Source organism: Uranotaenia lowii, chromosome 3, assembly GCF_029784155.1.
Source record: "Uranotaenia lowii strain MFRU-FL chromosome 3, ASM2978415v1, whole genome shotgun sequence".
Classification (NCBI taxonomy): domain Eukaryota; kingdom Metazoa; phylum Arthropoda; class Insecta; order Diptera; family Culicidae; genus Uranotaenia; species Uranotaenia lowii.
In genome coordinates, this window is record NC_073693.1 from 194319444 (window position 1) to 194332376 (window position 12933).

Genomic DNA, 12933 nt, shown 5'->3' on the forward strand with positions numbered 1-12933 from the left:
ATATGTCGGGTTGTGCAACAATTGGTCCGCTCAATCTCCTCCTGGCCCATTGTTGTACATAACTCCGCTTCAAAATTTGTTTGAAAATTTTAAATTTACAAATTTGTATACCTCCAATAACTTTGTTTGGTTGTTTTTACAGCCAAAAATAGCAATACAAATTTTGGAAGCGATTGATTAAGTCCTGAATAATAACAACGTGTTTTGAATTAGTAAGGAGGCTTGTATGGAAAAATCAAAATTTTCATTCAAAATCCATCAGAGATGTACTGAAAGTGAAAAAAAAACATAATTTTGGATTTTTAAAATATTTCTTGGTTCTTGCTATACATAGCATTTGAGCAAAAACTAAACCTAACTATTACCCCAGAAATGATATTTGTTGTCATAAAAAAAATTCAAAATAGGTAAATATTTTTTAATTTTAGTGTTTTGACAGCTAATTTGAAAGCTGGTTAACCGTAGGATGAAAATAAGAATCGCATTATACTGCTTTGCATAGCCAATAAGTGTGTTGATTTAAAACATTCGCAAAAACATGTCATATAATGATTGAAAGCTCCAGAAGCAAATCCAGAAATTTTACAATACTTTTCAATGGATTACGATTTTTTTTTATTTCGAAATGGTTATAACTTTTTCATGAAATACTTTGGTTCTTTTCATGTTGGCAAAAAATTAATCTTAAGAATGGGCAAAATCAATGATTTAAAACAAACTTTATTCCAAACTTATTTGAAATTCTTGGACATGCGAAAAGTTCATTTTCCATACAAATTGTCATACAAAATTGAACACGTTCATTGACTACATGAATAAATGGATATTTACGTTTAACCATTAGGCTGGAACAAATATCAATTTATTCTTTTGTCACCCCCCCCCCCCCCCCCCCTTCGAAATTTCCAAAAAACCCGAAGGGGGGAATAAATAAAGTTTAAAATATTTTACGTAAATTTCGAAAAAAAAAAATCAAATATCCGAAATATTACAAGACCAAATAACGAATTTTATAAGGTGGAAGTTATTTCACCTTCTGTATTCTTAATTTGATTGAGTTTTTCGATAAAAAAATTACTTGATTTATAAGTTCTGTTCAACGATATAGTATGCAATTTTGTTGCATACAAGCTTTCGTGCAATTTATTCCAATTTATTTGTTTTTCGCTCTATTTTTTATTGTCCCCCCTTCGCGATGTCCCAACTCCGAGTGACAAAAGAAGGATTTGAAATTTGTTCCGGCCTTAATTTTAGTAATTTCTGTGTTCTAATTAATTATTTCCTACTTATAATTTCCACATTTTTTGCATTAAATGTTGATTTTTAATAATTAATTCAATAATTCAAAGACACTTTATAAATCCATAAGTTTATCTTTTCTATCGTCGAATCTGAAAATTGAAGTTTTGATATTATTAAGCTCGTTGAAAACACTTATGAATGTATGAATGTCGGGCAACTTGCATTGTCGAAAGTGTAAAAGTCAACTCAACTGCATTGGGTTTGAGAGACTACTTTTTTATCAGATTTATTTTGAAATTCTTTATCCCGACCATTTACTCAACATTTTATGCAAAGAATCTAAAAATTGTTCTGAAAAAATCTATTTCTCTAATTTCGAGACGACAAATCTTAAAGAGATGTATTCCATGTCAACAGCGATCCCCTTGATATATTGTCAGAATATAGTACAATAGGAAAACTACGACCTTATCATCTAGAAAAATAAACAGTCATAGCTTTGTGAAAAATAATTTGATCCAAAACAGTTTTTCAACCGGAAAGCTCTATGTGACGTGATTGTTACCTTAAGATTGATGAAATGCTACAGAGGTAACATTAATTACAAATAAAACCACTTACAAGAAAAAGATATTCAAATCAATTAACTTTTCGAAAAGATAAATTCTTTTACAAAATTGTATATCATGAGCATAAATCAGTCGAACGATCTGAAACTTTGGGCGTGATTGTGTCCATTTTCAAGTTTTAAATTGATATTCATTACGTAAAAATCGATCAAATTCCAAGTGAATCCTAAAACGATTGTTTTATAAAATCACATCTTCTTCATGTGGTGACTCGGTTTCTTTTTTCAAACAAACAAACAAACCAACCAACCAACCAAACCAACAAACAAACAAACCAAAATTGGGTAGTGTACGATCAAAACTGAAACTCAATTTTGATTAGTAAATTTTAAAATTGAGATTCATTTTTTTCATATGTTCATGTTTTATTATGAATTTCTTATTTTCCTACACTCTACCACCACACTTCATAGGGGTAAAACGGGGCAAAACAGATCACGTTTTCTAATCTTTTCACCTGTAAATAGGCATTTAAAAATTAAGCATTAAATACCTTTCAGTTCATTCTATCGGATTTTAAAGACATAAAATTTTATGTTGGTAGGACATATAAAGAAAAAAGCTTAACATTGGGCAAATTAGGTCAAATAACACTCCATTCTAATGGCTTCGGTTAAATAAAGAGATGGATTTGAGTTTCTGAGAAAACTTCACGTGTAATAAATCCTCTTTTATTGATTGGTTGTGAAAATGTTATCAATTATATTGATGATATTTTCGTTCTGGCGAAGTTGCAAGTTATTGCGAGTAAACTCAAGAAGAACACGACATAAGTTTATCACAAACTTTAGGCGTTTTAAAAAAGCCGTTAAATTCATAAGACTAGGACATAAGATTTCAGCTGAAGTAGTTCGACCCATGGAAACCAAACCGGCTGTTTGCAAAAATTTCGGACTACCAGACCTTCTGAAGAAGTTCGAAGTTTTCTTGGATTTGTAACTTCTATGGGAAAATTTATAGGAAATCGCTATGAAACCGCATCACTAAATAAGGAACAAATAGATCCGATATTACTTATCCATCAATACCACCAAACGTTGCTGAAGTCATGCAGGAAGGTCGTCAACTAATCGAGGGCGTCGGCGGAAGTCTTCAAAATTCCAGGATTATATAATGAAAATTCAACATACCTCAAAACTTTGCTTAAACTAAACGAGATATGGTGATTACTTGTGATCACTAAGTCAGCATGACCAGCAGTTGTTATGTATTAAAGTAGGCTTGTAGTGGAAATATATTGTTTGGACGTTATACTGATTGTACGTTATACTGTAAAGACGTGTTTTATTGAACAGTTGAAACTCCGGAAATAATAGAATAGACTAAATGTTGCATTAAATTGTTGCGTGCGATATGTCTATGGCCTAATCCGATACGATCGAGTAAGTCATCTACAAAGAAATCTCATTTGATGTTCTATGAAAAATTTCTATGCATTTAGATCCTGCATGTTTATGAGTAAACTTGGTTCGACTCGTTATCCCCCCGCACTATTTGAAAAGCTCATATGCGCTCAAGGAAGCCGTTTGCGCAATTGTGTTGTGCCTACTACTAGGACCAACTTGTATGCAAATTCTCTTTTTGTGAGAGGTGTTGTCAACTAAAACTCATTACCCCCAAATGTTAGGCGTATACAATCAGAAGCCATTTTTAAAAGAGAATGTCTGAACTACTGGAAACAGCACCAGAATTAGTAGCCGCATTGGATTCTTACTGTGAAAATTATTAGTTATAGGAAATAAAATAGAATAGGATTAAAATTAAAATTAAAATAAGTGAACGTGAATGACGAATTGTGTATATCGGAAGTAGTAATTGAAAAGAATATTGTATTCTTACTCTACTGGAACAATAAACAAACAAACAAACAAACAAACAAATACAGACCCCGTTCGTTTTTGGCAACATTCGTTTTTGGCAACATTCGATTTTGGCAACATCCGATTTTGGCACATGTGCCAAAATCGAACGGTTTTTAGAAGCGACATTACCTTTTAGTTTTCTCTATAGCAGGACCAATATAATTTAGACAAACACCATAAATACGTGTTAACGTTCAGAAATTGTGATCGAATACAACAACAAAAACAAAAGTTTTTTAAAATAATTTATAAAGTACTCAAAAATTACAAATAATGATGAACAAAAAAATTTAAAAACAAATACAAACAAAAGACTGAAAATGACAAAATCAACTTAAAAATGATGAACAATGACAAAAACAGCAAAAATGACAAAAAACAAAGATTATAAACAAAACAAAAATAGTGCAAAATGCATAAAAAACTTGAGAAAAAAATTATAAAAAATCTAAAAAAGGTCGGAAATTGACTTAAAATAACATTAATGATAATAAAAATGGTTGTTTTGTAAAAATAAGTGAAAAAAATTTCAGAAAAAAAAACCGTTCGATTTTGGCAACATTCGATTTTGGCAACACAAAATGTTCGGGCATGTTGCCAAAAACGAACGGGTCTGTACCACACATCGGGTTGGATGTATGGATGTTGATGCGGGACAAAGAGTCTAGGACGCACCTTTGAAGCTTTCCATAAAATATGCTCTTGGCTCAATTTCAATACCTATAAAAAAAAATTTCTAATAAGCATCTGCTTTATCTATCCGTCATTTAATTTCTTCCTTTGAGAATTTTCGTTATAACGTTCGCCGAAATGCCATTAAAATAGCATATGGGTCATTCCATGTCAAGTGTGCACACACACTTAGAAAAATCCACGTAGATTTACATGAAACAGCATGGGTAGAAGGGAATCGGGTATTTACCTGTGATAAAACTGTTTACTTCATGTAAACTTCCTTCACATAAGCAGTGTTATCACACTAAAACTCAATGTCTTTTACCCATGCTATTTCATGTAAATTTCAGTTCCGGATACAATATTATTGTTTATAGTAGATTTACTTGTACAGCACCATTTGAGAAATGTCGGTGGGCAATAGTTGTTTTGTTTTGAATGGAGAATACTGATATTTTTAATCAAAATCCTTTATTAAATATGAAATGCACTGATAGATATAACGTAAACACAAAATACACTGTCACGGGTCTTGATTTTGTCGCTCCAGGATCCTTTGTTTTGAAAACCAGCTCAAAATCGATATCGTTTCCGCGATCATGAAATTTCTTTGCATCCATGCTAACTGCTACCATCGAACTCTTCAACATCGAGATGGGAACGGAAACCAACTCCTGGCCAAATTTATTGTCAGCTATGGGACCAATACAGCCGGCAGCAATCGGGGCACCATATAGCCAGAACCAACTACGTCTCGCCGAAATCCGATATCATTTCCACTTCTTTCAGGCGTCAAAGTGATACCTTCTCCGAGCTCGATCGTCCTCGTAAAGTGAAGTTGAGTATCTTAGTTCAATTTTAAAGACGGTCTAAAAGTGAAAAAAATTATTAGGAAACACGATCGTTTTTTTGACAAATTTGTTATCTTACCGGAGTTCAAATATCGTCATTGGTGTGTTGTGATTTGGCGGTCAGTTCTATAGCCAGTAAATCGTTCACAATTTATTGCATCTATGAAATAAAGTTCAATTAAAAATTGATTACTCATAATTCACAATTTTGATTTTTGCGGATTTAAGCGGCAGTATAAAAAAACAAATGCTAAAACTGGAAATTAACTTTCAAAGGCAAAAGCTCGACAGAAAAAAAAATTTCTACGAAATCATACAAAAATATTTTTATTTAAAATATAACATCTTAATTGAGGTTCTCTTTGAATCTTTTTACCATTCTATGCTAAAGATGAGAAATTCGATTGATCTAGATCGACTGCAAAACGCTAATTGATCACTCACCTTCTCGAATAGCATCATTCAATCAAGGTATATATAACATCGTTCTCCCTCTTTTTCAGCTGTTTGTAAAAAATTTGATAGCGATTCCCGTTCGGATCTAAAAATAATAAGCAAAAAGGTTCATAAAGATACCTGTACATAAAGGTTTAAAATTGCTTTTAAGACGTTTTTAGGTATCACATATAATAAATTGCAAATTTTTTGAATCATATGATGAACAATTTTGAATGATAAGTTATTGGTCATCCTTTTCTGAATAAATAAAATTACTCTAATTTTAAAATATAAAATTTGAGGTACCTTGGAGCTCACTTCTAACTAACATACGATCCTTAAACTTCCGAAATTACAGAAGCATTAAACAGCCATACAATTTTTTCCATTTTTTTCAGTAGGTAATGTTGATTAAAACAATTAAATTTAAAAATGTATTGATAGTTACAATGCCAAAAACTTACCTGGTCAATGTTTCAATCAATGCAGCATAATTTTGATTGGTATGCAAATTCACGATCATGATTAATGTGTTGTCTCTATATATTTAAATCCTTTCAATGCAATGACCATGCTTAATGTTGTCGAACCGCGTACAAACCTGATAATAAAAAAAGTGATATTCAGATTTTGATGCCTTTACATTTGTTCTAAGTACGTGGATGCACAGAAAAATACATTATATAGGTATTTATATAAGCTTCAATTCAACATATTATCATCGATCATCATACTTCCAAGAACAATTTTACCTCAATACTTTCAAGAATTTTGTAAATAATTTGCACTTCAAGATCTCAATAATTTGTAGTCTTAAAAACTTACACTTGACAAAGATAAACCACTTCAAATTTGTACATAGATAACCATTTTAAAATATGAGTACAGCTGAGTTCATTAGAAAACTTTGTACAAAAACTGGAAAATACTGAATCTGTTAACTTTATTTACAGAATAATCACTTGCAAAAGGTTTACTTTTTCAAAAGTTCTCAATAATAATTATCTTATGAAAAATTATTAATCTCAAAAGGGTGTAAGTTAAAATATTTTGCTAAATTATAATTTTTTTTAAAAAAAAGACGTCAGTTGAGCAAAAATTTCTAAAATAGTTTCTGTTTTGAATTACGGTATAATACAATACAAAAGTAAAACATGTCTTGCATTTAAAAAAAACAAACAATCAAATCTCAAATCATCCAATATGTACAAAAGCTTTGTTCTATTTTTTTCGGATATTTGTGTAACGCCACATGAACAGTGCAATAAATTATAATCGCTCCCGATGGCATCCCTGAACGAACTTTCTTTAAAAGCCTTTTGGGTTTGTGACATTTTACTTCCTGGTGGGTTTATCATGATTTTGCTTTGCAGTTGATTTTGATACCAGATTCTCAAACGCTATTACCAAAATTAATACATAATTTCCAGATTATCTCCTGTTTTCGCTTTGCTATCGAGATCATCATACCCTCAATTACATCGTATTATTGTGTCATCGGCTGGTATATTTTGTGTAATTTTAGTGTGCTGTTTAGATACTGCTAAATTCAATTCCATTTGTTCCAGAAACTATTTTTTTACCGATAACACCAGCTGGAAAGCTAAGCGGATTTGAAATCTCGACGATGTTCTACAACGACGGTAATGGCATTCCGGTGGCCAATAACATTGCTTCCCAGGGCAGAAGAAGAGAAAGATCTAGAGAACCAAAAAACGTCGTAAAGTGTGTAGTGAACTTACTAACTTACGAATCCCAACGACCGACGCAAGTGTGTAGTGAATAGTACTTAGCTGTATATCATGTTGAAAAAAAACTTGTCTAAGAAGCAAGAATTTTATGTTGAAACTCCTATTGCATGACAAACCTAACATGATATACCGCTTAGTTCTATTCACTACAAAGTGATGATCGAAACAGTACAAAACTCAACTGACTTCAATTTTAATCGTAACCCTAGAATCCAAATATGGTTTAGTCTTCTTTTATTATCTTGAGTTTTTCTCAATAGGAACAAATCGATACTTTATGGGCCAAGCAATTCTACATCAGTGAAAGAAATAACATGTAAAAGCTGGAAATATAAGACAATATTTTTGAAAAATTTCTTTTAAGCTATTTCTCAAGATCGAAATTCTCACTATCACAAAACTTCAATCAGTGGATTGGGTAGATGAATTAAAAAAAAAAAAGTTGTTCTACAATCACAACCTCAGAAATAGATTTTGATCTGAACCATGATTTGGTTTGCTATGATATGATAAGGTACAGAATTGGAAAAAGTTAGATTCTGAAGATATTAAAAACTCTTTATTTTATAAGGGTAAGTGTTCCTCCCATTTCCATTGTTTCTTCTTCTTTGTATGCATTTATATTGCACTTATCACAACTAGTCTAAGTATTATGTAATAATTTTGTTTGTGACTAATCCTAAAAACCAGTTCAACGTTCTACTAGGAGCACTTACCCTTATTTAGGGCTGATAAAAGCAAAACATACGCCAAATTTAAAGCGTAATTTTTCAAAAGGAGTAAATTTTGCACTTATGTTGACCTCTTTTATTGAAATGTGGATATATTTTTAAAAACAGGATTTGATTTGAAGTGATTTTAAATGTGTTTATCCCGTTTTGAGTAAACTGCTTGTTCGCCCTTTTGAAATGCTACGCGAGAATTATCAAAGCGAAACAAAACAACCAAAAGGCCTTATAAATTAAAGGCGTTACTGCCGTTACTATTATGTGACAAAAAGATGGGGTACAGAAAACTTGGAAAATGTTTTTACATGGCATGAAAATTAAAGACCAAATTAGTTATCATAATCAACCATACTACTGTGCATAAACTCATACTTTCATTGATATACATAAAAAAATTGTGTTAAAAGAACCTCTAAATATTGACAGTGTCGTACAGAGGATTTTTTCTTATATCCTTTTGTAATTTTTATCCATAACTTTGATTCCCCTATACACGCAAACGCGTTGGAGTGCTTTAACTGTGAAACTCTTGTTAATTACATGCATAACGCCTGTTAGTTATGTTTATTCAAGTAATAATCATTAAACGATTTGTGTTGATTGTATAGAGAAATCATATATTCGGCTATCCAAGTAACGAGGTAAAGAATTTTTTTTCGTAGTGATCTATTTTTATATGTTTTATTTACCGTGGTGCACAATACTCTTGTTATCATAAAAACTACTGTGATACTAACTTTGCATTACTTTCAAATGAAAAGAAAAGAACACAAGGCGTTTAACGAACACCTACCTTATGGTTGTTGATGTGTTGAGGAACGGAATTTTTCGGATGTTCGGATACTTAGATACTCCGTAGCAAAATAAGCCTGTATCCAAGAGCTATAAGTGTGACGATACTAATTTTGTTCTATCTAAATTCTTTGTGGCAATAAAAATTCCCACTGTTTCTAAATCAGTTCCTGAAAATTGAAAAGAATTGAATGTAGTCATTTGGTAAGTTTTTGTTAAGTTATTGATCTTACTTTTTTATACTGCTTAGATTGGTGCAACTGATATACGCCACATTTTTTGAAAATTCCGTTTTATTGGTTGACTATTTAGCTGGGAAATAACATGATGAATTATTTTTTAACAGTGTGAATAATCGCCAAGATGCAAAAAGTTAAGTCTTCACATACGAGTGATGTACGGTACATCAATTTTTGCGACTGAGTCAAATTACAAATCGCAAAATGTTGACGTTAGAATGCTTTAGTTACAATCACAATTGAATGGGTTTACATTTCATGAAATGTAAAACTTCTTGCCACAAAATGTTCCTAATCAAAATGTCGTCATATGCGGAAGGTCGCTCGTTGTCCACTATCCATTTCTTGAATGACATCGAAGGTATTATTTTTTCAAAACTGCATCTGTGAGAAAACGAGAATGAAGCATTGAAATGAAATCCACCATTTATGTTTTTTACTTCATTTCACCACAAATTAGAAGATGATCTATATGGTAGAGGTAATGTTAATTAAAACACAATTCACTATTTATAGGCTCACATCATATCCGCCTGCGCAAGGTATGTTTGGTAACATGAAGTTTGATACAGATTTTTGCTCAAGACACATAGTTTACAAGATAAATTCATCGACAAAAACTTTTTGCCACTTGCCACAACAACTGATGCAAGAACTTTATGTAGACACGTGAGATTACATGCAATTAATTACGGGTAAATTACATGTCATGACACGATATTTGATTCAGAAGTTATGACAAGTAAATTTCATGAGAAAAAGTTGGTTCACTGAAAATTACGTGTAAATGAATTAACACGAATACCATACGAAATTTACATGAACAAACTTTAGAATTACATGGAAACACCCGATCCCTTTCTACCCATGTTCTTACATGTAATGTTACATCGATTTTCTAAACTGTGAATATTTGTTCGTGTTTTTTACATGTCTTTTCAAGCGATGTTTGTTTTCGATTTCAAAAACGCAAAATTCCGTGCAACGTAACATTACATTTTTTTTTCTGTGCAGCGAAAAAAAAAATCTTATCGAAAATTCGCCAAACTTGGCCGAAAGATATTCTAAGGCCTACAAAATAAATCCTCAATTTTTGAGAATGATCCGCCCACCCCTCGTTCCAGGACCCTCCCTTCTTTTTTTCATGATTTTGAAAAATTCATCATTTTTAAAATACTATATCTCCGGACTAAAAAATCATACCAAAATGACAAAATATGCGTTGTGTAGATTTTATTAAAATCTATCAATTGATGTTATTCATTTTTTGAAATCGTGACGTTTTAAACGTCAAAACATAGCTCTAAAAATAAAACGTTATTTTTCGCAAGGAAAGTATATTTTTTTTCTTGAATTTTATGATTTCATTGTTTTTTTGAGAAAATTTTACGTAAGAACCAATTAAAATCTCAATATAATATTTCTTGTTTTCGAGATATGAAAGATTTAAGTTGAATTGTCTAACCATTATTTACTCGCAGCACTCAGTGGTTTCACTAGAGTGCACCAATCGTCAAAATTTTTAGTCACATCTTCCATGCTTGAACAGATTTTTTGTTTTCATGATTTGTTTCATAACTAGAGAAAATTTTAAGTAACATTTTGAATGAACAGAAAACAATATTTTCGGTTTATGAAATATTTTTATTCGAAATAACTTATTACGTTTAAAACGTCATGATTTCAAAAAATGAATAACATCAATTGATAGATTTTAATAAAATCTACACAACGCATATTTTGTCATTTTGGTATGATTTTTTAGTCCGGAGATATAGTATTTTAAAAATGATGAATTTTTCAAAATCGTGAAAAAAAGAAGGAAGGGTCCTGGAACGAGGGGTGGGCGGATCATTCTCAAAAATTGAGGATTTATTTTGTAGGCCTCAGAATATCTTTCGGCCAAGTTTGGCGAATTTTCGATAAGATTTTTTTTTTCGCTGTGCACACTTGACATGGAATGACCCATATAAAAATTCGTCAACGGTGACTATTCTTTTGAAAGAAATTCATTTTTATGTATTTAGAAGAGTGTTTTAATGTGATTAACAATTACATATTTATTAATTGGTGTAAATATTGCTTACGAATTAACGGAAAAGAATCATTTGAATAAAAATGCTAACATTCTGAATTGAAATTTCCCAGTTACACACGTGAAATACATACATACATAGTTTTATTTTATTTTCAAGGGATTCAAAACCTCCTGGGTTTGATCGCCTCGTATGTGTTAAATCGTGTAATTACCATGGACGTTGAGTCAATTTTATGGTCTCAGAAAAAAAATCACCCTTTTGAAAGTTCTTCCTTAAAAAACACACTACGGGATAGAATTGTTGCATTGTATTATTTGGATTTAGGGCACCTAATTTAATAAAATAAGCTCTATTCTTTGCACCTTGAATTTTATGGCCTTGTTAAGCTAAAATTTGTTTCTTGAAGAATATATAATAAGCAGAAAATTTGTAATGACGTTTCTTAATAATCACAGTGGTTAACCCTAATTCGCTCTTGTAACTTTATTTGGGTGCATCGAAATAATACAATTTCTTCGAAGACCTTCAATGAATTCTCGAATTCATTAATTTTGCATCATTACTTTTTTTATGGACACACCCTAAAAGCCCAGGGAAAAAATTCCCTAAGACCTATAAGTAACCTATAAGTAACCTTAGGGAAAACTAAATTTTCTCGAAAAGCTTCTGTCGTCGAAAGCTATGCTCATTATCACCGAAGCTTTGTGTTCCGAGCAGACGAATCTACTATCACATCATACCATAATTTGTGAATTCTTAATATTTTTCATGAACAAAGTCTACAAAAATCATATGTTTTTTTCTTGACCAGCTCATGCTTTGTTAGAAGAAATGCTGATTTCCATTTACTAAACGTGCTCCAATGCATTTAAGTAAGATAAACTTATCTGAAATCATACATATTCCAGAGTAGATTTCATGCTGAATCATGTAAACATATTGCCTTTTTATGATTTTCAGACATTTTTCAAAATATTCAGTTTGGTCCAGAAAGTGACATTTTCATTAACATTTGGCTTGTGATTGTGGCATAGCTCAATCGTGATATAGCTCAGTTCTTGAGTCAAAGTCCCTGAGCGCTAAGCCCAAGAGTAAACACCGATCACAGTTGTACCGGATAAGTTTTCCATCATCCATAGTGCATCGTTGTCTAGGTCGCGAATGACATGAAGATGTTAAAACGACTATAATCGAAACAAAAACAAATTAAAATTTGTTTTACCTACATTTTCATTAACATTTGTTATACCTACTTACATAAATAACATGTGAAATCTTGAATTGAAGATATTTCAGCATACTCTGTCGCTAGGGAACTTTTTTCATTCGGAAGAAAACAACACAAATTGCAAACAATAGCAACATATTTTACTACACGGAGAAGAAGAGAGTTGAAGTAGGCTGAAATTCCAATGTTGAAAATAAAACAATAAACAAAATTTTCTGCGTGGTCATAGAAATGAAAGTTCAAATAAGAACTTTTTGCAGTTAAAACGCGAACGCGACGGTTGATGAAAAGAATATTTGGAGTTGCATCACCCAAGCAACCAGAATTCCCTTAAAAAGGTTCCATAGAAGCTTAATCAGCTCTCGTTTGTGTCTGAAGGGAATGCTAATCAGCCAAAAATTTAAGTTCTTAAAGCTACTTCCAAGTTCGTTTAGGTGGCTGTAGAGAACGCTATTCAGC

General features: G+C 31.6%; 1 long non-coding RNA gene across 1 annotated transcript; it reads right to left on the reverse strand.

Moving 5' to 3' along the window:
• Positions 1-5194: 5194 nt before the first annotated feature.
• LOC129758152 (uncharacterized) lies at positions 5195-5798 on the reverse strand. The gene is made up of 3 exons (XR_008739907.1): positions 5704-5798; positions 5339-5419; positions 5195-5277 (listed from the first exon to the last, which is right to left on the reverse strand). It is a non-coding gene; the product is annotated as an uncharacterized LOC129758152 (long non-coding RNA).
• Positions 5799-12933: the final 7135 nt, after the last annotated feature.